Genomic DNA, 23445 nt, shown 5'->3' with positions numbered 1-23445 from the left:
GGCTTAAAAATCACATGGGAAGGAAAGGTGGAAGAAGCAGCTGGGTCCCTGAGTAACGCTGGGGCTCCGTCTCTACCCAGGCTCAACAGTCACTCTTCTCCCTCCTCCCTGTTTGTTTTTCCCCTCAAGAAGAGGCTGTTTTGTGTTGTGCCTGAAGGCACTTTGTGCATCCGCTGTTATGCCATCCTCTGCAGCTTCAATCTGCATAGGTGAGCTGCATGCCTAAAGAGTTTAAAAGCCGACAGAATGAGAGCACAACAAAATTACCACAGCTCTTCGTTCTAGGAGGGGGGAAAAAAAATGTCCTGAAGAGCTCTCTTGATTAATATGAGATGGCAAATATTTTTTCCTGTTTATTAAATCATATGAAAGGTTAATTACGGTTAGCAACTGTGGGTAGAAAACAATTCTTGGAAGATGCTTTTGTAACAACAGGTTGGCAGTATGCAGAAGCCATCTGCTTCCTGCAAATGTTAAGGTACAATCTCAAACTTGTGAGGTTAAAAATTACAGATTGCATAGTAGTTTGGTAGAAGGAAAATCCATGTTGTGTTGATGTAAAGTTACTCGGTCTCCTTGACACGCAGACTGGAAGGAGTGCCAAGTTCCCAAAGGACTCTCCTTGGCTGGAGAGGACCTTCACGTGGGGCATTCTGTGCTCACGCCGGCGGTCTGCTGAGCTAATTTAGCCAGTTTTACACTGTGATTTGTTTTTCTAAAGTAGGAATAGGTTTCAAATCCCAGGCTGGGAAGAAGAGCGAATTGCGGATGTAATATGGGCTCCTTTTATGCAGGAAATACAGCTCCTTCCACAAAGGAGACTAAAACGTTGCTGTCGTTATCAAGGTGTTGTACTCCTGGAACTTGTTGCTTCAGTCTGCAATGTGAAAATGCAGCTGCAATGGGAAACTGTTTGCAGGAAGGATTATGTGTTTTAAAAGGAAGAGCGATCTCCCTCCTCTTCTACAGCGAGCTGGGCAGAAAGGCATCAGGCAATTTGTCCAAGAGCGCGTGGGAGGCTGTGGCTGATGGAATCAAACCCAGATTTTTTAGATCACATTTAAGTGCCTTAACCACAAAACCATTCTTCCTCTCTGTGGATCAGCTACTGTAACTTCAGCAATTGAGCTGGGTTTGCAAACATGTTGATCTTCTTCCAGGGGCTGAGTTTAATTGTGCTGAATTTTCCATTTCCGCAGTGAGCATCGTGTGGTTCTTCCTGCCTATAGCCAGCACTGCCTGAACTGAGCTGCCCACCAGCTCAGTGGCAGGAAGAGGGATGGGTCCTCTCCAGGTCCTTCTCAGCCAAACAGGGAGAAATTCTCCTTTTTCCACAAGCTGAACCTAGAGAAATGCCATCCCAATGCCAGCCCCTCTCTTGCTCTCCTAATTCACATACTAAGTTCACTTCCAATTCATGCAGGCAACTGAGACACCAAATTATTTACTACACCATAAAATGTTTCCGTGTCTCATTTCTAGACTCTCTACCCCAAGCAATGTTTGCAAGGATATGTTTGCATACATGGGCCTTTCCTCCAACATATTACTTTTTAACTCTTAACAGACAGACAGCAACTTTTTTTTAAAGCACATTGCAAAGTGTTTGCATCTTCCTTATTTGCAGTTGCACTGGTGTCCTGCTCTGTAATCTCCTATTTCTGAGCTGCTATCATTGATGGGGAGGAAGGAGCCAGCTCCACTCCTCTGCCTGCCATCCAACTCCATGCTCCATCCCGAAAGGGGGATGGGACCCTGGGCAGCCTCATTTGGTGGAGGGCAACTCTGCCTATGTCAGGGCTTGAAACCTCCAACCCAACCATTCTATGATACTGTGATTCTGTGCTCTGATCTCTTCAAGGAAAACAAGTGTGGGTAACACTTGCAACACTAGATTGGACTTCCTGGAGCTCTCTACAAGAGTTGGCTCAATATCGATTAGAATGAGCAACAATTCCCAGCCCTCATCAAATGGCCAGAGCCCAAATGGCTACATGAGCTTGAAACCATCTTGGTTAATGCATGGACACTTAAGCCTCAGCATCTGACTTCACTTATATTTTAATTCCAGAAAACTTGGTTGATAATATCCAATGAAATACCCACATCCCCTCCTCTCTGCACCCATTACAGCAGACTGGGATGGTGGTTGCCAGCTCGGCTATCAGGGGAAGGTGATGAAGGTACTTAATTTGTTTGCAAGTTGGTGAATGATGTAAAAGGTTCATCGTCCATCATCATAAAGACTCTCAAAAAAAAAGAGACAAATGGTCCTTCCTCTCATTTTGCCTGCGTTATACAGGGACATTTGAAACTGAGGGAAAGTTCAGCCCAGCCATATGTACAGAGGGCTGCACACAAATCACAGCTGCAGCTAATTGGATCCAGAGATCTAATTGGTCCCTGCTGGCCAGCCGGTGCTACATGCAGGGTCATTGCACTGGGGCAGCCCCAGCACCTTTTGCTGTCCCTGACCTATGGATGGCGAGAAGCTGCTCTGAGCAACAGCTGTGGGGCTGCAGTGGGGAGAGAGTAGGCATAAAATAGCATAAAATAATATTAAATAACTCAGAGTGATTCCTCCAATTAATACCTCTCCCTGAAAATTCCTTACACCTAACCACGGAGATACCCCCAGTTAAGAAGTTTCCCACATCCCATTCCTTCCAAAAGTGTGTTGCAAGTTCCTGGATTGTGTGAGAACATTGGCCCTTTTTAACCCTTTTTAACCCCTTTTGGATCATCACGCATGAGCCACACCAACCACTTGGAGCGTGGGTGCTCCCAAGGTACACAGAGAAAGGGGACCTGAGAAATATGGAAGAGACCGACTAAAAGTTCAGTCTAAATGATACTGAGCAGCCCTGAGAAGGTTCCAACTCTTACTTTATGCAAATCTCCTCTGCCAGTCCTAATTTTAATAAAGGTGATTAATTGTTGCACCGCGGACAAGGACAGTTATTCCCTGACTTATGCCACAGCGTTTATTGAAGCTGTATCCTTAAATGAATTACTATAGGGATCATTAAATTTTGACTTAAATTGGACATAGTAAGCTCATTTGAAAAATAAAAAGCTTAGCAAGTTATATATAAACTAGAGGAAAAATGAATCTCCACAAACTCCACCATCCCTTTTTCAAGCAGTAACTTAAAGGGCAGATTGGAGTTTTAATTCGTAAAGCCACTTTTGATGAGGGAAGTTTGATTGCATTTGGGCAAATCCTAATTGAATTTTTGCTCAACATTTGGTGCTTTTTATTCATCCAACTCAACAAAGAGGAATATAAATAACATGGAATCATGGAAGAATATCTTGAGTTGGAAGGGACCCATAGGAAACATGTGTAAGGATACATATTTTGTGCATTATTTGGGCTCTGCACAGCCATTGCTCCCCACGTTTGGGGCTGGCAGTCCCCTGTGCAGAGCTGTGGGACTCGGTGAGATGCCCTGTGATAGGTAAGGAAGGTAAGGATGGCTTTTGAGGACAAACAGGGCAAACTGGAAGGGCTGCTCCCAAACCCCCACTCCACATGCTGCTCCTTGAGACCCCATCCCTGGCTCTCCATTCTCCATGCCTCTCTGTATTTTAATTAAAAATCTTAATTAATTTTTCACTTGGTGTTAACATTTCTTTCAGCGCAGCTATCGGTGACTGACACATCTCTTGGGGTGTTTTGCTAGAGAAGGGAAGAAGGCTGGTTTTATACAACCATTATGCAGCAAACTCAAAAGGGCTGCAGTTTGCCCTGGATCTTTATAGAAATGCACAATAAATGTATGAACGTAGGTCCAAGGAAAAGGAAAAGGAGAGGGAGAAGGAGAAGGAGAAGGAGAAGGAGAGGTGGGGGGGAGGACTATAATGTAAAACTCCCACTGCTGTGCAAGTGCCTTTTACTTCACCTCAGCATGCAGGTCTTCCTCTTTATCCTTCACGCTCTTCCTCTCTATTTCTATTGCATCGCCACCTCGTGGCTTCTTGCAAAAACTGCCAGTTTTGCAGCATCACCGTGCAATGGTGAACATCGCACCCACTGACACAACGTGTTACTGTTATTTATTTGTTAAAGTTTTGTTTCCATATTTGTTTACAGACTTCGGGTGTTGGTTACATTATTGTCGTGTCACTAGCACTGTGTGGGGAATGGTTGTACTTCAACCCATTCTACTGTTTCTGTCTGAATAAAAGGCAGTTTTTGTGAAGCCTGTAAGCATGTTTAGACTTGTGGTTCTTGCACCAATGGTTTATAGAAGTTTATCAGAAACGGTGCTGTGAAATGCAGCTTAATGTGACTCAAAGGTGTCCATTCCCTGATGATCATAGGGATGTGTTTGCAAGGAGGGATCAGCAAGAGGGAGCCCCTGAAGCATCCACATTGCTGCAGCCTGTAGAGGATTTGACTTGCCTTTCTTGCCTGCAGGTGTGTTAAATTCCCATCTCCTGACACCTGGGTGGTAAGTGAAGTGACCTTGAATCTGGCCAGCCCCTTGGCTGGAAATCTTTGTTTCCTGTGTTCTACTTACAGCTCTTCTGTCCTATCCACCTCATGAGTATGGTTCTGGAGCCCCTTTTCCTGCTGCAGAGGGAGAAAGTTCTCATGTGAGGCTATGTGTGAGCTCTCAGTTTTCCTCAGCGTGGCAACGGATGCATCAGTACTGAAACTCAGGTAGGAAATTGCCTCTTCTAATACAAGCTGGAGCTGTGGAAACCCTGCAGGTCTTCAAAGCCCTTGACAATGCAATCAGGGTTTTGATGACAGAAAGCAGAATTAAGGTGAATGCTAAGAAAGTGAGTTTAAACAACCCCAGACAAGAAAGAGCAGGTTTTGAGGAAGAGAATGGAGTTGCTATGGACAGCATCAGCAATTTGAGTTGCTCTGGAAAAGGCTGGGGAACCATGGAAATCCCTCATGGTGAAGGTACCAGTTCCTTTGTAATTCCTAGGTCTGTCCATAGAACTATGGATGTAATCAGGGGGTCTGTCTAAACCTGGGACCTGTTGCCTGCAAAGAGCCCCAGGGAAGCTGGAGTTTTGCTCAGATTTGAATGCAGCTACCCCCTTTTTGGGGAATATTCCCCACTCCAAAGACATTGGCTGCTGGCATCCTGCTCCCCACTTCTAGGCCCCATCCCTGCTGGGTGTATTGTTATGCATTTAAAGTACTTGCAAGAGGCAGTTAGCAGCTTGCAGGTCATTCCATCATGGAGTAACTTTAGGAAGAAATGAGAAACCTGTTGCTAACTTGGATTTCGTTGAAATGAATGGCTTCCTTTATACCAGTCGCCTCTCAGAAATGTTGAGATTTAATTAATCCCTTGCTGGAAATAATGTACAGCATTAGCCCTAATCTCTAGTGCAGGATATCATTGCTAATGCTCAGCATAAAGAAGGAGGCTTGTTAAATGTACAGCTGGAAGCACGGCTGTGCCCAGCGTGGGCAGCACTGCCATCCACCGACAAGCCCCAGTGTGAGTGCTGCTGGGGTGGGGGAAATATTTGCATTTAGTTGTGTCTGAAATGATATTTTCATGCTGAAGCTTTGCTATAGGAGTTGCACAGCACTGCGAGTCCCAGCTTTCAGGCATCTAAATGCGGTTAGTAGCTCAGCAGAGGTGCTGGGGTGCTTTTCTGTGCTCAGCCAGCTTTATACTCTAAGAGGATCACCTCTCTTTCAGAACAATTAGCAGAGATGCTGGAGCACGTGTTGTCTCTTGGGTCATTTTGGTAGTGTTGAAGATTTGCAGCAGCACCCGTCCCTCCATCCTCCCATGCCTCCTCAACTACTGCTGTGGCTCTCCATCCGTTTTGCCTAGAAACTGCTTCTCTTCCTCACGCTTTGCCTTAGGCTGTATATCAAGGGCTAATTCCAACGCCAGCAGTGGCAGAGAGGGGGCTGCTATTGACTTCAGGAGGCTGCAAGGACATTCATTGTCCACTTCAGTGGGGGTTTTTAATATCTGATTAAATACTCAGATGAGAACAGCACCAGCACACCACTGAGACGTGTTCCATTCTCTAAGAAGAATCATAGCCTGGCTGTGATTTCTTTTCCCCAGGAGGATGAGAAATGTGAGGGGTTGGGACACACTGGTGCTCACTGTTGTCTTTTGATGGGGCTTGTACTCCATGTACAGTATTGTAGGTGAGACGTGAAATGCTGGTGGGGTTTCAAGGGGAAGCTGCAGCTCTTTCTGATTATTTCTGAGTGCAGAATATAAAGATGTGCTCTGGGTCTTTACTCACAGGATCCAACTGGAAAGGATCAAAGGAAAAGCGTCTATTTTTGGTTTTGCATCTACTAATTGCTCTGAACAAATGAGCAATGCTTCCGAGAAGTAATCTTTTTTCAGGTTTCCATCTGCTGAAAGTCTTGTAGGTGCTGTAACTTCAGAATGATTTCATGCCTGTACTTTTCACTGAAGACTCTGGAGTTGGAGTCAACTGGTGAGTAGAAGAATGCAGATTTCTTCTCCTGACACTCGTGTCCATTCAGAAAACTACTGAAACAACACATTTCAGGGCTGTGAACACCTACACCCGAAAATGCTGGAAACAGTGAGCTTTATAGGTTGTACAGCTCCTTTCAGTGTAAGGTAAACTGGTGATACTACTCTGCATCTTTCTAAGTCTTTGCCTTCTGAAGACCTCGAAGCCGATTTGGAAGGGATATAAGGGAGAGAGGTGTGAAGTCAGGCAGACAGGGCAGAACCTGAGCCCTCCATCCCACACATCACCTCTGCAGGCTTTGGTGTTGGTGCAGACAATGGCAAGTCAGAGAATGCAGATCAGGTAGATTGCTTTTGCAGAATGTATTTGATCTGTGTGTTTTTATGCACGGGAAAGAATGAAAGACAACTGAAAGAGTTGAAAATGAAACAAAACAGTGAGTGAAAGAATGTAGGTGAGAAAGAAAGATTAAAGGGGCTCAATTCAAAGATTTGTTTCCCATCCACAACATATGAAGTTATCCCTTTGCTCTACGTCGTGCTCTAAATCCTGATCTGCAGTGATAATGGAGTGGCACAGAGGGAATGGGATAAGCTGTGGGGTGGGGTAGCAGAAAAGTCAGAATTATTTACTGGGTTTACAGTGACTTGGTCTTTCCTAAAGGAAGCACCTTGCTGTATTATATGCAACCAGTATAACTGTGCTTAAAGAAATGTCTCCATCATTTCTGACAGCCACAGGCTCATTCCTTGGGAGGCCAGTGGTGATTCTTGGGTGAATTTCCCAGCTTTCAGTGAAAGTGAGGTTTCACACCAGTCGTGAGTTCCACCCACTGCGCCATCATGTCGCAGACCTGTGGAAAGGAGTGGGAGCAGAAAGGGAGACTTCAGAGCTGTTGCTTTTCAGACGCTGGTTATCACAGGGTATTCTGTGCATCGTTCTGAATTTGGGCTTGTTTTTGTGTGAAAGCCATTGGCTGGCAAGATTGCAGCAAGTATTCCTAGTAGTGCTGTTTTGAAGAAGAAAAAAAAGAATTGGAAAATTTTGACTTTTTAACTGAGAACTTGAAAACTTCAGCTGAAACCTTTTCAGCTGGAGAGCCTTCCCCAGTGCAGCTTCTTGTTTCTTTAAGCCAAGATGAAATAGCATAGAGGGAAATGGAAAATTTTCCATGCCCATGTAAAAGACAAGTTTCTTACCAGTGTGTGTTGCTGGTAGTTTCTGCCCTGATTGCCTGCTGGCTTCCAGCTCCACTGTGGCTCTGTGGATTGGTGTTCCCTGAGGTGCAGTGGAAGCTTTGCATAGTGGGAAACTGCCCGTGCTTGGCCACAGCTGTTTCAGAGCACGGAAAATTTCCCTTTGAAGTCTCTATGCCATGGGTATCCAGCATAGGCACCAATGGGATGAGATGCCTGTGACTATTAAAACTATGAATCAGTTACCAGGGTATAATCAGGATCTACAGTGAGAAATAATACATTAGATTGAGAAATGTTTCTGGGGATATTGACTCTTTGACCCTCTGTTGTTGAAAGATTTGTTGAGAAAGTGTGATTTGGGCGTTGGAGGCTGAATTCAGTGGGGTGGGAAAGCCAAAGGGGCCCCACACCACAGCATTGACCACCCATGTGTGGGGAGACCAAGGGCAAGGCCCCTCCAGTGACCTACAGAGAATAATTACGTTTGCATGGGATAAACTGTTCCCCACACATCCCACCCCTGGCCAAGGCCTAGCTTGTTAAATTAAACCCGTTTCATGAAGGTTTTAAATGCTGCTTGCCCATATGCAGAATTATGTCTTTAAAGATTAAAAAATCCAATATAAACAAAATAAATCCAGGGAGCTGAATGCATGAATCATTATTTTAGTACATATTGTCCATTCTAATCTGCAGTCCAATTGTGAAGTCATTCAAAATGCTGCTTCTCAGTAATTAGCAGGAATCTAACTTGGAGCCAATTTCTGATTAAATGTGCTTAAAATCAATAAAACATCATGAGTGATTAGAGTCACGTGTGATTAGCCCTGTCGAACAAAGCAGAATAAGTTATGGCCTCACTTTAACTTGTCAAAAAACAGAACTGGGGGTGGGAATGAGGAGGAACAGCTGATATTTCTATAAAGGGTTTTTCCAGTTCTCTGCCTTTCTCTTTGCTCCTTTGGAAGAAGTGAAAGGATTGGTTTGTTGTCTGAAAATTACAGGCTGAAGGGGAAAGTTTAGGGGCGGTTTGGCTTCTCTCGTGGGTTTGTTTAAGGATACCCTGAAAAAAGGACATTTTTAATTCTGCATCTCAGCTGCAGGAGAGTGACCTGCTCCTCCTGCAGTCACCTTTCCCTCTACTTGTTCCCAGCTATCTGCAGCAGGAATAGCTCACACCCACAGGATAACAGAATATTTTTTCACCTGGAAGAGAAAGGAGGTTGTCATAGAATCATTAAGGTTGGAAAAGACCTCTGAGATCAAGTCCAATACCAACTTATCACCACCATGCCTACTAGTTATGTCCTTTCCTTCCCTGTGGTCAAAGGCATGTGTTGTCACAAACCCTATTTCTAACAGAACAAGAGTCCAGCGTGAGATGCAGCTGCCAGCAAAGCATCTTTTTGGGCAGGCAGTGTTTTGCAGCATCCCCATCTGCAGCTCTGGGTGGAGGTGTGTGAGCACCCAGCGCATGGGAAGAAGCTGGCTGCGATCTCATGTTGAGTGCGTGGGGTGGGAGAGCTGCTCTGGAGCCCAGCGCTTGTCGAGAGATGGAGAACAACACTCATAGCTACAGCTTCTTCACAGACAGCTGTGTGAATGTACCCACAGCAGGAGGACATTTGGAGGAAAATCTATACAGACCTGTATTGCACCAGGATCAGGCTGCTGGGGCTGCTTTGGTCCTATCTCAGTAACCAGAGCAAACATAACACATCCATGACGTGCAGGCAGTGGTGGAAGAAGGGGGGTTTGAGAAACTCTGTCTCAAGTGTATTTCTGCTACCAGTTGCTATGTTAAATTGTATTGTTCTGTGGTTGATGGGAAAGTACATTGTTTATTTCAGTAGTATGGCCACATGCTTGTTTCCTGCTTGCAGCAAGGCTCAGGCTTCCACCACGTAAAGCTCAGGAATTTTTGGCAAAAGCTTATTTTTCTTTCTCTTGTGCGTTTAATCCTGATGTATTCCCTTCTGCAGATAAAAATTGTTTCTGGATTTGCTTGACATCACTCGTTCCAACGAGACTCTTCTTTCTCCTGTTCCCCAAGGTATGTTAGAAGCTTGCTACCACATTTTGCACCTGGTTGATGCAATAAGACAATGGGAAAGGCTGTCCTTTCTATAGGTGAAGGATCTGGAGGTGTCCTGACCCAACACAGAGACTTCTCCTATGAGTAGCCTGCAGTTGGCAGTGCCGCAGTCTCCAAGCACCATGCCAACCTTTGGGCTGGCATCGCTTTCAAATGAAAAGGTCTTGCAAGTTTCCAGCCAAAACACAAAGGCAAAGAAAGTCTAAAAAGGGTGCTCTGAATTCAAAAACAGCAACCCAGAGTCCTTCACTGTATGCCACTGGAGGGTGAGTGATGCCAGCACAGGGGTGCTGTGTTTCACTGTATGGCAGCACATGCCAATGGGGACAATGCACCTGTTTTACTATGTATATAAAGGTTTTAACTTCTACAGATTCCCTTACTGCTGTGCTAGCAAGCTGCTGATCTTGACAATCAAAAACAGTGCAGAAACCAAGAAATGGATCATCAGCAGATGTCCATGGTGGTAACTGGGTTGCCCTCAAATTATAGAATTGTAGCAGAGCCCTATGGTCTTGGGGCAGCAAGCTGTGTGGCATTAGGTCTGTCTGACAGGGGCTTTAAGTCAGTGCTCTGCACCTGGAAATAAAACGCGAGGCTGAATGTAGGAAACGCATGAATCAGCTAATTATTCCTCTCCCTGCAGTCCCCATGCATAGTTTGGTGTCTGAGTTGGATTTTTTTGCTTTTCTCCAAAGCAGCTGGAGATGAGATGTTGAACATGGTGTGTTATTGCTCTTAATGGTATTAAAGAAAAACATTTCAAGTGCTTGTTGGCATGTTTTGATTATATGCGAGGGTAAAATGAGTGCCAGATTTGAAATGAGAAAGGCTTTTTCCTTCAGTTCATATCATCAGGATTTGTTGGGGGAGCAAAGTGGGGAAACAAGACACTGGGGCTGGCGGGGGCACTGGGTATCGCATCTCTCTTAGAATTAATTTGGCATTTTCACTGCATGAATTCCTGCTGTGGAAGACCAGAGTCCTTGGTGGTTCCTTTTCTCTCTTCCTTTGGTGTTCCTATTTGTGGCTTTAATTATTTGTACTAAAAGCCTTAAGCTCGTTATGGCATTTTGCAAAGTGTTTCTGTGGCTTGTGTTGAGTGAGTGTGTGCAGAGCAGTTGTTCCCTGGACCACTTTGGATTTAATGTTTGTTGTATGATTGCCTGTGATTTCATGACCTCTATGGCTGAAGTGAGCCCTGTGCTGCTTTTTTATGTACGTGCAATTTAGCTTTTAATTAAGGCCTTGTTACCAAGGGAGTTGCAGTTCAGTTGGCTCACATGCCTCAAGGTTCTCCTGGCTTGATGCTGGAGAAAGGTAGCCCATATTTGGAAATGCTCAGCTCGTTTTTCTTGTTCCAGCCATCCAAGCTGTTTGAATTAATCTTCAGCCTCCTTTTCCAAAGTTTACTGAAGAACAGCATTTATTTTTTCTAACACTTCTTTTTATCACGCGGTGTGATCAGCTGAGCTCAGACAATGTGCCTTCATGCTGCAGTCTGGTGCTCATTTAGCAGTCTACAAAGTCCTAATGAAGTGCAGATGCACTGGGGAAGAGCCTCCCTCTGGCTGAGCCCTGGCTGTGTCACTGCAGCCCTGTGGACCAACGTGGCTCTGCTGGCACTGGTTGGTGGGATGATTTGATCCTGAGAGGTTTTGCATACTTCTGTCAGCCTCATAGACAAGCAAACTGGCCTGCATTTTTCTCTTCCTATTCTGTCCTAGTTTTCTATGCTAACAGGGTTCATCCTTCTGTTTGGCTCTTAAAATTTATATTATCCACAGGCCTAATGCCTTCCTTTTTCCAAGAAAATGAGTGATTTCTGTTGCCCCGTTTTTAGATGCTCAGGCTGTACCACGCATCCAATACTGATTTTTCAGAGCTGACTTCCTTCTCACACGTGTGTTCTCTCTCAGCTGTCTCTAGGATACCCATAGATTTTTGGGAGCCATAACAGACACCTGCCTGCAGATTAATGCCAGACAAGTGGAGCAGATAGGTACCAGACCTTCATTCTGCCACTCTGAATAGATCTGGTCCTCCCCTCCCCCAGCCCCTCCTCAAAGCAGGGACCGTAAATTTACTTGGCAGCAAGTTCCTGAGATGCCACCAGGCTCAGCTGCCTTTCTAAAGTAACCTGAAAAAGATTACTGCTGCTAAAAGGTTTTCACACATCTGTTTTGGAGAGGTTTAACAGAAGGTGAACTCGAGCTGTGTTTTAAGGCAGTAACTTGGGATATAATGCTGGATGATCATATGCTGTGTCTATGGGTAATTAATAGAGGTGGCTCAAACATCAGTACTTCAGAACCAAGCCAAGTCTGAAGAACCATTAATTCTTGGGAAGCTTATAGCCAGTGCTTTTGTTTATAAAGTGTGTGTTTGTGAAATTAGGATACACATTTGAGCTCAGATTTTGCACGTTTTAGAAGTTCCTTTTATGTTTGGTGTGTTCCATCCTGGTCCAGTTTTAATGACTTTGTGTTTTGTTCTTGGATAACGCTTCTTATTGCCGCCTTTGTTTTGAAGCTATCAGTTTTCCCTTCAGGTTTTTCCAAGCCCAGTAGTGAAATGTCAAGCTGGGTCACACAATAATTTTTAGGAGTCATTCTGGAGTGTTTAGTATTTATATAGTGGCCAAACTCTGAGTTCTGTCAGTTGTAATCATTGTGCTGGAGCATGGTCAAGGAGAGAAGTTTGGCCTGAACCCTGTGGCCATCTGGCCATGGGGAAACCAACTGCCTCCTGAGCTAGAAATATCCTTCATCCATCATGATCAATCTCTGTTTCTACAAACAAGCCCCCATTCTACAGCTCACCTCCCCATGCACAAAAGACCACGCTCTCCAAATAATATCATTAATGGTTGTTTAGGTTTTGAATGCAGAAAACTCAAGTCAACACTTTGGAAACAACCATAAGTAGATCATCAGGCTTTGCCAACTTCCACATCCTTGGTAGAGCCTCCTGGGAGAGAGGGTGCCTGGAGATAGTTTGACCCAACATGTGTAGAAAGGCACTCGAGAAGGCACAGCATCCTCCTAAAGGAAAGGCAGATGAGCAATATTTGAAGAACTGCTCTCAATGACACAGGAGTCTTCTCCTGATGTTCACTTCTCTGTTGCTTTCTGAGGGAAACAGATGTTTGTAGTCCAGAAACTGCATCCCACTAAGTCCAGCTGCCTCAGATTGGTCAGATAAACCATGCTTTGGCCACTTATTTCTATTCAGTGATGCCAAAGGGAATCCAGACCAGTGTAGACACCAACCCCAGGGACATACAACATCCAGGTAGATGTGAATCTCAGTTGGCTTGTTTCTGCATTAAAGGCTAAATCTAAGAAAAAAGAAAGCCAGGCTGGAGGCAGACACAGCAGTCAGAGGCACAAAACTGATAGAGAGAAAAGCTATGAGATGGCCAATTGTTCTGGGAAGTTAAGGGCATCTATCTGAAAACAAAACAGCACAATGAGAGAGCAGGAGAGGGAAAAAAAAAAAAAGCAGCATTGGACCAGTGCAGGAAAATGAAAATTTCCTTTCAACACTGAAAGTAACAGTTTCTAAAATCCACCTTCTCCGTCCCTCCCAAAATGTAAATTCTAGTGGTTACCCCCGTGAAAATCTGGAGCAGCTCAGTGGTAGTAAGTAGCAGATTCTTGGCTACTGGAGCCTCAGTGCGGCAGATGGTTTTTTTGGAAAATGACACTTGCAGGGCCCAGCTGGTAACCACAGCTGAGTTCTCCCTATCAGAAATCTTAGAAGTCAACTGCTGCATCGGCTTTGATTGCACTGGAAACAGCAGCTGGGCTGCTGGAGATCGCACCCAGGTGTGGTGTGAGGAGGTACATACCAGCCAATGGCTGACCTGCTTCAAGCAATTCCCCACCAGAGATGTCTGCATTAACTATGATGTTGCCAGATTGTTTAGTACATAATATTTCTATTATAGATATTCTGTTTAAAAATAATAATTCCTTTCCTAGGATCAGGTAGTATTTAGTTCCATTCTGGAACAGAGGTGATCACCACCTTCTGGCCCTGCCCTTGCTGCTGAAAGGCCAATCTGCTGCCAGCCCGCTGCAAAGCCAGGCCAGGAACAGGCGTTCCAGCAGGAAATGTTGGTGTCTAGAAACAGATCCCTCCTGAAAAACGTGAGTAACTTGGAATATTAGAAGATCTTACTGAATAAAAGGCTGGAAGAATGCCTCAACTTACACGCATCAAAATGGAAATCAGTCAACAATTTGCCTTAGAGGTAAACGGTGCAGAATATGGGGAACTCTGTTGTTGCTGCCGTTGTTATTGAAATCTTCATGCTCCCAGAAAATGTTGCAGAAGTGACATTATTTCTTGTACCAGATCTCTGTGTGCCTGGCAATAAGTGAAGGACCTCCAGATGTTTTCAGTGTCAGACTGTGATTGTATCTCAATGTTCCCTGACAGCAAGAAAATACAACTTTCTTTCTACCATCTGATCTGAATGTTATTTAACCCTCCTTTCCAATAGTTTCTGTGTCCTCAAACTTCATCTCTAAAACTTACTTTTTGCGCCTGTGCCATATGCACACCCACCTGGATGTGTTATGTGCTATGTTATGTTTTATGCTGTGTTAAGTGCTATGCGCACACACCTAACCATGATGTGTTATAAGTAGAGATAGCTGTGGATTTTCCATCCTGTCAATTTCCAACTGGAAAGAAAAAAAGTGCATTCAAAAACATCAAATTTTTCTGTGGAAAAAGCAGAAGTCCTTTTCCTCTGTTTGAACAGCTTCAAAATAAAGCCATTATGGTAAAACTGAAATATTTTAGTAGGGAATCAATTGTAATTAGGGCACACGTACTGTATGAACTTAGTGTTTTATTTTTTGTTGTTTCAGTCAAGTGTCAATCAATTGGTGCCTGTTGGTAAAAAATGGTCGATTCTGAAAGTCAAGAGATACAGGTTGTCCACCCAGCTCCATAGTGGTTGGATTGCATGATGTGGGCATGTAACTTCAGCTCCAGATGCCACGTTGCGTGCTGGCATGTGTACAGAAAGAGAGATTGGGCACTGGAATGGGCTGTTCGAAGAGCTGGTGGAGTCACTGTCCCTGAAGGTATTCAAGAGCCATGGGGATGTGGCACTGAGGGGAGTGGGCAGTAGGGACATTGCAGTAGGGTTTGGTGGCCTTAGAAGTCTCTCCCATGATTCTGTGGTCTTTTGTGTGATTCTACATTCTGTGGTGATACTGGTGATTCAGAGATGAGATTCCATCTATCCGGGGTCTTTCTGTGACATGGACTATTCCTTGATTGCTCCCTGTGTTTGTGCATTTGGTGCTCTTTAAAACCATCTCTGTCTTTCACCTGGCTTTGTAGTCCTCCAGATGAACCCAGAGCCAACAAAGATGTGCTAACACAAAGAGAGGATGATGATGATGGTGACTTGATATCACTCCTTTCACACCTCGTTTCCTTACTGGGTTTAGACATCACACCCAAACCAAGTCAAGAGTTATTTGAATTATTTAATATTTCATCAAATAACTCAGCTGATTGATTTGTGTGGTTTTTTTCCCCTCTATTTTTTTCTTTTTGCATTCAGGCATGCTAGAAAAGGAAAATTATCCATTCCATAACTCTAGGCTTATCTGCGCTCCAGCTCCGAGCCCCCTGAAAATTTGCCCCAGCTTTCTGAAACATCTGCTGTAGAGCAAACATACATCACAGCTGTTCTGTGGTGTTTAAAGGACAGAGGCACCTGAACTATTGCTCCCCTGCCATCAGTTTCCAATGAATGAAAAACCATCTTGCAGACACAATGTTGCTGATCACCAAACACAGGGCAGGATTGTTGCTTGTTTCCCATTCTCTAACAGGGGTGCACCAGAAATAGAAACAGCTGCATCTTTCAATTGGGTGAGATTTGAATAATGCTGCTGTGATTGAAATAAAATGGGAAAGCCGCGTGGAGTGGGGGGCTCGATCGGACAAGTGCAAATGAGACCACATTTCAGCATTCTATGGCAGATGTGATTCCAATTTCTCTGACCCTACACTCAAGAATATTTGAATCTGGGGTTGTAGTTTATTCTTATGAAGGCAGCAACACTGACACAAAGGATCTCAGCAGGCTGCTCGGAGAATGTCTCACAGCTGATGCTGGCAACGGACAGATGCAGCAGAGCAGTGATTGCCAGATGATCTCAATGAGATTTTTAAACCAAGAACAGAAGAGAGCTGTTTTTCTTCCTTATTTCCCCTACCTTTGGATGATTTTAATGGTTTTAATGAGCTTTACTGTAACGTAGAATTTTCCAGACTCCAAATTTTCAAGTTTCTCACTACCAGCCATTCAGAAAGATCTGTCAGCTGTAATTCTTAAGAATTATATGTATCTCTTGCAAAGTAGTAGAGAGTAGCCCCAAAATCCAGTCCCTTCTGTGATGCTGTCTCCTATTGTTCTTGCCTGTAAGACCAAACCTGCAGGTGTTCCTTAGCACAGGTGTTGAACCAGTGCACAGCAAAGCTGGTAATTAGGAGGATTCTTTGAAAGGGACAAACGGAAAGCAATTTCTGCACGTGAAAAGGATGAATGAAATCATCACAGTAATTTAGGTCTGGCAGTACCTACACACATATGAGGTCTTGATGTAGGATGGAGCTGAAGATAACACAGGATCACTGCTGGGGCTGTGCTCCATAGGAAGCAATGTGATGCAGGGCTGTGGTCCTGCTGCTGTGCTGGGGTATGTTTGTCCCTCCAGTTCTTCTGCTCGGCACTGGCTGAAAGGCTTTGGAGGACATTTCTGTCTCTGTTACCAACCCATGATGTTCCCAGGTACTGTACCTCTGCTACTCCCACCCTCCCCTCCTTCTGGGTGGGTCCCAGGGCTTCCTGTGGGCTGACCCTTTGCACTTGCATCCTTCAGATACTCAAGCTCATTTGTCACGTTCCCCCATTTACCCATCTCACAGTGATGCATATTTACTAATTCTAACATTTCCTCGTTAGTCATTCCCTCCAGGCCCATTAATCACTACAAATTCCCAAACGAGAGGCCGCGGTACATCGTTCCTTCCAACAGACAGCTGACACGTAGTAATTAGGCAGCTGAACATAAAAATAATGAGGCTGAGGCTCCCACAGATCTCCGTCCCCCCTCTTGGCACCTGGGAAGCTTCATGCACGGCCCCAGCAGCCACCACTGCACAAGCTGCTCCCTGCACAGACGTGCCTCTTTCTCTCTTTCTCCCCCAAAACTTGCTGTCTGGTCAATTGAAGGGGTGCTCAGACACTTAGCTTTGTGACTTCTGGCAGTGTTTTCCAATCAAGGCAATGAATTATTGAGTCTCTCTGTCTCTCCATCATGCAGGGACTAGTCCAGCTCCCATTGTTCATCCCTACCTCCAGGAAATCCTCATGCCAAGCTGCCCTGCCAGTTTGCTGCAGACTCTCTAACTCAAAGCACGCTCTTGGAAATGATGCATTTTTTCACAATGGATTTACACATCGAAATAAACAGAATGATTCAGGCACTGATTTGACTTCCATGTGCAATGCAAAGTGTCCTGAGACCAAAAAGCTGTTTGTGTCCATGCTGGTTTTCCAGTTTTCTTGTATTCTTCCTCTTTCTCTCTCCCCTGCTCTGCTAAAAAGCCATTCAGTTGATTTTACTCTTGCTTTTTTTTCTCTCTCTCTCTTTTCTTTTTCTTTTTTTCTTCTTTTTCTTTTTTTCTTCTTTTTCTTTTTTTCTTCTTTTTCTTTTCTTTTTCCTTTTTTTCTCTTTCCCTTTTCTTTTTTCTTTTTCTTTCCTTTTTTCTTTTTATTTTCCTTATTCTCACTCTTTTTTCTCTTTTTGTCTCTTCCTTTCTTCTTTTTCTTTTCCTTTTCATTTCTCTTTTTTTTCCCTTTCTCCTTTCCTTCTTTCTTTTTTTTTTCTTCCCATCTTTCTTTCCTTCCTCTTTTTCTTTCTCTTTCTTCTTTCTTCACCACTTTCTCTTTCTTTTTCTTTCTCTTTTCCTCTTACTTTTTCTTGGCTTTTGTGGCACTCACTTGCCTTTGCCAGAGAAATACCCTGGAAACCAAGTGCCCATGCACACACCCGGTCCAAATCACAGTGTCTGGCATCGCTGGAGTCACTGGCAGGTAGGAAGAAACTTCCCCCGCAGCTCTTTTTTTTCCCCTTCTGAAGCAATGTGTCTGGGCTGCATTTGGCTTAAACAGACCCTTGATCTGCTTTGTTTATGGTAATTTCTTTATTCCTGTGAGAGAGAGGGGGAAGCCAGCACTGAACGGATATTGTTATGGGACTGCAGATGGGCAGATGGCTTGAAAAAAATGATTGCAAGATTTTGCTTGCACTCTGGGCCCGTCTTTCACATTTGGGTGCAAAGACCAAGTTTGTCTTCTGTCACAGGGAGCCTCGATTAGATTCCCTATAACCAGAAATCACTTTGAAAGCAAATCCCTGAGGTCAATGGTGCCGCAGATTTGGAGGTGAGGGATTTGAGGTTAAGAGCTGACAACGAGGATGGCGAGGCAAGATTATGGAAATGAGGATCTGCAGCAAATTCTCTCTTGTTTCCCCCTTGTAACCTGCTAATGACATTAGTGTCCTCTTTGACAGTCCCTCCTCACAGGGGAACTTACTTCAGCACTAAAGATGCTTTTATGAGTCCCAGAGATACTGGCAGCAAAACATGTGGACAAAGCTGCTAAGACCCAGATATGGGACAGAGTCCTTAAAAGCCCAGCGCTGACTTAAAGGACCCAAAGTGAGGAGCAGAGCAGCTCTGGGTGAGCTCAGATCCATTCCTCTCCTCCAGTGGGGGGACAAAAAGCAAGGTGATCTTCCTCCTTTTCTACCCAGCGATAGTTAATGAAATGCTCTAAGTTATTTTTTAATCTTGAAGTGAGTAATGTCCTGTCAGTACAGCAAACCATCCGTGTGGATGAAGGCATTAAGTATGGAAAAATAACGAATGTGGCTGTTTGAGAAGCACCTTATTCACCTATCTAAAACACCTGCCATTCTATTGATCTCAGACGTACGAAGCTGTGGCCTTGTTACGAACATCCTGATGCCTCAGCTCTCTAGCATTGAAGCATTCATTGAAAGTAGCTATAGCTTTACAAATAGAATTTTTTTTTCAGAAATAGAATTTTTCCATCTGTTTGTTCCATTTTCCCATCTGTTCCTCCAGCCTCATAGTCTTGTTCAACCTGTTTATGAAGACTGCCTTTAAGTGAATATATATATATATATATATATATATTTATTTTTTTTCCCATTCCAGGACAATTGTTTGTGATTTGACTTGTTCTTACGCTGCCTCTCTGAGCCGCTCTGTGTGCTTCTGCCACTGACCTATTCAGCCTTCCAATACACGTTTTAATCCCTTGATGTGAACATACACTTTGAGGCCATGAGGTGTTATTGTTGGATACATGGTGATTACTGGTGGCCCTTTGGCCTGGTGAGAAACCTTGGATGCCCCATGGATGGCATTTGGAGGTCTATGTTGGTGCCATAGGCATGGGTGACACCAGGGCACTTCCAGCTGTACTGCAGTTGGCCAACATGGTGATGTATGTATGTATATAAGTGTGTGTGACATATATATATATGCATGTAAGTTGTGTTGCAAAAGAGGACACTTTGCTACCATAAGAAGCATGGCAGGATGCACCCTGCTGCAGTGGGTGCTCTCCACAGTGATGCCTTTCAGTCGCCAGCATTTTCTGCAAATACACACGTCCTACGTGCCCCAGATGTTGCTCATCTTTGAAAGAGTTACCAAGCAATGCAGAAACACCAGGACTGTGTGATAACCAGCAGATAGATACAGAGTGAAGGATAAATTGCCACTAAACAAATTCTTCTCATTGCTGGTCCCCACTGAAGATGGTCTCACTGTGCTTCCCGAGAGCTCCCTTACTGAAAAAGCTGTGCAAGCTTCTTGGTGATACCCAAGGCAGATCCCAGCTCATGTTTATAGAATCAAAGAATTATTTGAGTTGGGAGAGACCCTTAAAGGCCGTCTGGTCCAGCTCCTGTACAATGAACAGGGAGACTTACAGCTCCATTGTCTGCTCAGTGTCCCATCCAGCCTGACCTTGGAACAGAGCCCTTATCTGGGAGGAGTTCTCAGGAACATCCGGGCACTGTTCTATTGAAGCTCAACCAGAAGGTGCCCTGCGTTATTCTCTCTGTAAGTGTCTGAGAGATGCAGGGAAGGAAGCGCTCCTGGAGGAGCTGTCATTTCTGCCACACAGAGCACAGATTTGCGTCTCTCCAGGCCACCCAAAACTGGATCTTTGCTTTGTCAAAATAACCCTTTCTGCAGGGGAATGGAGAGCTTGGAGGATATCCAAAAATGTGCTAATCTACACGTTTTAAATTTCTCTTTTTATGTAAAGGGGAGTGGGGGGGAACTAATAATAAGCTTGTAAATCATGCGGTTAAGTTTAAAGAAAAATGCTTTGGGAAAGTTTTCCAGTCTTCTGCAAGAAATTTTGCTTTTATTCCTTCTGTCTCCACAAGACTTTTGCCTTCTACTGTTTGCCAGCAGGAGGAAGATTGGAAAAATTCTACTGATCCTGTTATCATAAGCAATAACTGCAGAGTGCTTTTATTGTTATCCTCCTCCTCCAGAAAGAACGAGGTCAAACCCTCTGTTTAGCTAAACTCAGACTTCTCTTTTGCTCCAGATGTGCTAAGCGGGAGAGCTACATGTAAACAGTGTGGGTTTTTTTCCTGTGCAAGTAGAAGCTGAGTGCTTCCTTGTGTGTACACAAGACCTTGAGGACTTCTGGACTTCACCTTCCAGATAAAAGGTCTCTTCCTGCTCACTTTCAGGAGGACTTCCTCAGTAGGACTCAGACCAAGCACTGGCCTTTCTTCCCCACTGCTGCCTTGGTTCTTGAGCTCTTAGGTACCAGAGGGCAGTCCTGCCTATCTGATAACAAGCTCAAATAATAATAAACCTTTAACAGTTTGATAAAATGTTACCTGTTAGCAATCTGAGTTTAGTTCTCTTTGTTCACAGAAAACAAAGGCTTTCTGTTCACAAATAAATGTTCCCCATGAGCAATGCCTTTAACCAAAGAGAAGCTTTCTAAAAAAGAACATTCTCCCTTTGGGTAATGATGCACTCCTCAATGCTCATGGTATGTGGCATTCCCCCGGCTCCCCCCCTTCACTTTGTTACTTTCTGCAGCTCAGCTTCCATACGCTGCTGCTCATGTGTGGTGCCAATGCTGTTGGTGATGAATTTCTTGCAGAGCTGACTTGAGTAATGTCACTCCGAAGTAATCGTTTTTTTTTCCTCCCCAGCATTTAGCTGAGCACAGAGTCTCCAAGACCTTTCACCGAGCATCCATCAGAAACAAGTTCAAGCTAAGCAAGAAACTGCTCTGTTCCAGAGGCTAAGCAAATCATGAGCCTACATTGTAACTAATTATTTCTATTGGCTGATTGCTTTTTAATGTGTCTGTTTTACAGGTAAACAGATTTATCTTAGAAAGGCAAACATCATAATGATACCGAGTTTTACTCGTTGCCTTCCTTCAGAGGCAGAAAGGCTGAACACTGAAATCAGTATGATTTAACCTTTTACAGAATTCAGCTGATGTTCAGACTTGTGCAGCACGTACATCCCAAGTTGGTGAGAAAGATCAGAAAAGCCTGAAAACAATTTTGGAGCCTCTGAGCTGATGATACCATCCAACCCCCAACTCTTCATGAATGTCCTCGTTTAAAATGGAACACTTTCTAACTGGTGAGTTGAAGGGAAAGTGGTTTCTTGAGACAACCATGCAGATTCCCATTCAGAGTTTTAAAGAACAGCAGCTATCAGAACACCAGGCTGAATGGGCTCTGAGCACCTGATGGAATGGTTGGTGTCCATGTTCATTGCAGGGGTGTTGGACCAGATGGCATTGAAAGGTCTCTTCCAACTCCAACCATATCCAGAGGGTAAAGAAATCCAAAAGCTTTGACCCCCCCTAGAGCTCATGACTAAAACTGCAGAGGGTGGGTGAAGGCATAAAGGGAGATGGTAAAGCACAGCTTTGTGGTTCTGAGAGGGCTCTTTCAGGCTGACAAAGTAAGGAAAGGGAAGAAACTCACCAAATTAATTAAAATTCTTCAAAGTAGATGTCACATGTATGCTGATTGTTCACCCCTACCTCCATGGGCTGGTGGCAATGTCTGGGTGGTGTCTTCACCCCAAAGTACTCCAGCATCTCTTTTACCTTCATTTCTAAAGAAAAGTGGATCTAGAAAATCTCTGGCTAGAGATACTCAGGAGTGACAGTAGTTGCCTTTCTCTTACCATGTGGCCAGCCCTGGAGACCCAAACCAGTCATCAGGTGCTCAGCGTGTCCCAGCCCTGCCCATGGTGACACTTTGGGTTCCCATTCCCAATGGGAGGACCCCTCGCCCCTTTCTTTCCACCAGTGCATAGACTGCTTTCAGTGGAAATTCCCCCATGGTTAAGTTTTTGTGTTTACCCTCCCTACTGCACTGGGCTGGGAGAGAGAAGACCTTTACCTGCTGCTGGTCTTGGGCAGGGGACGTGGTGGAAGAAGCAAGACTGAGGTGCCTGGCGGCAGCTTTGTGAACTGGATTTCAGTTTGCCTGCTGGGCAGGGGTTGCAGCTGGCTGGCCTGATCTCCTTCCCTCCCACTGGCTCTCACTGAGAGCAGAATATGCCTTCTCCCGCTGATTTCTGCTTGCCATATTGATTGCAGCAGGGTATAATGGAGACAAGTCAGGCAGAAAGCCAGCCACCCTTGGGAATGATTAAAGGGCAAGCAAGAAAGGATAGAAGTGAAGAAAAACAGGCTGACACTTAGGACGTGGTGGATTTGGGGCAAATTATGCCCCTTTCACCACCTCACCCCATGCTCGGGACCGTGCAGCAGAACCTCTTTTCAGCTCTGCCCAAAAAGAGGCATTGCACCGACCCCCGTGCACGCAGGGAACAAAATCCCCAGAACTCGTACAATATCCCCATTGTGCATGGATTTGCAGACTGATTATTCAGAGCGCAGCCAAGGAAAGGTAAGGCTATGACCCATTGTTTTCGTGCGATCAATTGAATACTGTCATTTGCATTTAAAACGCTCCGAATTCGCACTGTCAATATGCCAAACAGCTGCTCGGGCTTTTCAGCATTCCATGGTGACAATCACACTATCGTACATCATTGGCACCAGGATTTGCAATACTCTCAGTGTCAAAATTTTGTGGGTTTTTTTTTCTTAAGCCCCCCCCCCCCTCCTCCCCCTCCCCCTTCTCTCCCCCAAATACCCAAACCTGTGAAAAATCCTCTTTTAAAACGATGGCGTTCGGTGCTGCTAAGCAGGCCTTCGCAGATGCCAACATATCAAAATTCATCTCTTTTCTTCCTCTCCTACAATTAAAAGGTAGTTAAGAAAGAGGCTGTTCCTGATAGATCCACCTTCTGTTTTCTCCTTTGTATGCGTATTATTCATTAGCAGTCTAATAAGAGTTTCAAAATGCTCTGTGCCTCTGCCAGCAGGGCATATGTATGTAGACATGTGCTTGTGACAGATAAGTACATAAACAGCATATTGGCACCAGAAAGACATCTGTGCCTAGAAAAACGCTTGTGATATGTACATAAATGACATTTTAGCTCTAGTCAAGTCCTTGTGGCTTTGAGAGGAATATGTGACTGTACTCT

At 44.5% G+C, this 23445-nt stretch overlaps 1 long non-coding RNA gene across 2 annotated transcripts; it reads left to right on the top strand.

Annotated features, from left to right (window-relative positions):
- Nucleotides 1-4285: 4285 nt before the first annotated feature.
- LOC146759077 (uncharacterized) lies at nucleotides 4286-14551 on the top strand. 2 transcript variants are annotated; one of them, XR_014932916.1, is made up of 5 exons: nucleotides 4286-4423; nucleotides 4529-4669; nucleotides 6354-6447; nucleotides 9632-9702; nucleotides 13731-14551. It is a non-coding gene; the product is annotated as an uncharacterized LOC146759077 (long non-coding RNA). The 2 variants fall into 2 exon arrangements; XR_014932915.1 differs by having other exon boundaries at nucleotides 6249-6447.
- The last annotated feature ends 8894 nt before the right edge of the window (nucleotides 14552-23445 follow it).

The sequence above is a fragment of the Coturnix japonica genome, chromosome 11, assembly GCF_054131305.1.
Source record: "Coturnix japonica strain WE chromosome 11, WE-NBRP24, whole genome shotgun sequence".
Classification (NCBI taxonomy): Eukaryota; Metazoa; Chordata; class Aves; order Galliformes; family Phasianidae; genus Coturnix; species Coturnix japonica.
This window is presented reverse-complemented; position numbering and strand designations above follow the sequence as displayed.